This window comes from Pieris napi, chromosome 14 (assembly GCF_905475465.1).
Source record: "Pieris napi chromosome 14, ilPieNapi1.2, whole genome shotgun sequence".
NCBI classification, from domain to species: domain Eukaryota; kingdom Metazoa; phylum Arthropoda; class Insecta; order Lepidoptera; family Pieridae; genus Pieris; species Pieris napi.
Window position 1 is genome coordinate 4564985 of NC_062247.1, and position 2678 is coordinate 4567662.

The 2678-nt window shown below is 30.3% G+C and overlaps 1 long non-coding RNA gene across 1 annotated transcript; it reads left to right on the forward strand.

Annotated features, from left to right (window-relative positions):
• Positions 1-380: 380 nt before the first annotated feature.
• LOC125056018 lies at positions 381-2259 on the forward strand. The gene is made up of 2 exons (XR_007117979.1): positions 381-522; positions 2051-2259. It is a non-coding gene; the product is annotated as an uncharacterized LOC125056018 (long non-coding RNA).
• Positions 2260-2678: the final 419 nt, after the last annotated feature.

Below are 2678 nucleotides of genomic sequence, written 5' to 3' on the forward strand. Positions count from 1 at the left end.
CAGGAAAATCAGTTTTAAATACTTTAAGACCAAGGTGCTTGTTTATATAACAACGCAACAATATATATCGTTTTCAATATAATTCTTCGCAGAAGGTATATATTTATCTTTTATGAAATAAGGCAAAAAGCCAAAAAAATCAAATTCCCACTACTACCACTAGTAAACTACTAAACAACTTTCGCTGAATTTTGTCCTTTAATTAATGTACAGTTTGCACAAAAATTATGATATTGTTCTTAAATATTAACAGAAACCATTTTTTTTTCATTGATATCGGTTCTTCCCTTTGATGCCCCGAGACCTCCTCTCTACATCCAACTTTAAACACAATCAGTGTTATGGTCTTTTAACTACGATTTCCTCAACTCTACCCCAATTAAGGTAAACTTGTTAAATGCATAATCGTGCTATAATAAAGATTAATTTGTAATATATCAGATAGCACAATGTCGAGCTCCATGACGCTTGTGTCTTTTGTTTTAATTGTTTTTTGCGCGACAGTTACACTTGTTAGGACAGGTGAGTAAATTTTAATGAATACCGTTTTCCTTTTATCAAAGGAAATACTTTTATAATTGAGCAGCATTAGTTATAATTTTAATATTAGCAAAGTTATTTTTTATGATATTTAAAAAGTAGATTGAAAGTTTGATGAATAACTATAGGTAATAGGTATATTTATTGTTTTCTTTATATTTAAGTTATTGTATATCTTATGAAGTTTGGCGATTCTTGCGCTGACCTTATTTAATTTATTTCTTCCTTTAAAGGTGGATTGGAAGTGATCGCTCAAAAGCGATAGGATCCTTATTTTTTTATTATTATATTTTGCAACAAACGTTAAATAATATAATCACCAACATAGGCTTTCCTGCTTAAGATGTTTTTTGTTGTTGGTTTCTTATTTCCAACTAATTTAAAAAATAACAAAAAATTTGCCTATTGTGAAGTATTTATTTGTTTCAACAGGTTTTCTGACTGTTTTTTTGTCCATACTTCGTCATAAGAGATTGATATTATACTTCCGCGCAACGTTTTTTTTCGTATTACGAAAAACTTTAAAGTTACTAAACGCACGTTACGCGTTATTTCATATATCGGACTTCACTATTGAAGTAACAAATGTAAGTCTCGTTATTGAATTAAATTCTGAATTCACTTCATGGTCTAAGATCCCGCTATACAACGACCTTCACCGAGATGCTTATTTAATGAAACTTATTTTATATATAATTTAATATGTCAATAAATATAATCCATATGGGTTGCCTAGCAAATTTCAGTCCAGAGTATTTTTAATTGATTTAAAAAAAAAATTTTTTTTAAACATTTCACCGGTATGATTATTAGATAAATTCTATACCAATCGAAAGTATGAAGCCCATAGAATATGCAAAAGTTAGGTTGTTTTTAATCAATTAATTATTTATGTGTATATTTTTTATGTGACACTAAAGTATATACATATATACATCTTTAGTATAAAAGAAGGTTATAGTGATACATATATAATACTACCCTGATTAAAAATATTGATTGAAAAAAGTTCAAAAAATTTACTACAAGCTAATTATTAAAAAAAAATTTTTTTTTAAATATTAATTAAACATACTCTGGACTGAAATTTGCTAGGCAACCCATATGGATTATATTTATTGACATATTAAATTAAATATAAAATAAGTTTCATTAAATAAGCATCTCGGTGAAGGTCGTTGTATAGCGGGATCTTATACTATCACAAGAGGGATGAAATCAAAATGTCATTTATTCATATAGGTAACACAATGTACACTTATCAACGTGCTTCGAATGAAAATGCAGAAAATGCTTCTAATAGATTACTACTATTATAACTTCTTTATATTTACTGTCAGTCTGATATATTTACTGATCTAGAGCGACGAACAAGCGAGGATGAATGAAATGAATCTGGCAATTAACTCTCCATTACCCATCTGACATCCGTGCTTGAACTGTGTTCGTGTCAAAATTCGTATCACTACCAATTAAAAATACGCTCTAATGTCTTATTAAACTTTTTTAGATGATGCAGCAATCAACTGTGACGTCAACTCTTCTCCAACCGTATGTGTGAGGTACTGTCCCCCTCAAGGCTGCAACTATACGTCTAATGGTCGCCCCTGTATTCCAGGACCATGCAGGCGTGGCTGTAACTGCCATGAAGGATACTGTAAAACATCGAATGACGAATGTGTGCCTGTAAAGTAATGCCATAATAAAGATCATTAATAATTATTTTTTTGTTGTTTTATTGTTTTTATTTCATAGACAGTAAGTACCGTTTTGTAACGTTACGAGGTTCGATTTCATTGTTGGAATCGGATCTACTTAGGTTTCCAAGTATGTGTATATCCGTAAAAGTTTACGAATTAGAGTAAAAAAATCATACTGAAGTGATTCTTAAATTAAATATTACAACTAAGGGAATTTGCTGGGATTGCGTCGATTGCTTTCGAGCAACCAGTAAAATTAGTAATTTCATTACAGTAGTAACGAAGATCTACTCGTAACTTTTCGCGCCTCTTTGAACATTGACCTTCCAGCGGTGTTTAGTATCAAGTGTCTACTAGGTAGGTACTTAGCTGAATTTTGGTACTAGGACGTTATCAATATACCCTTGGTGATAATTTTATGTTTTTGGTAATACAATA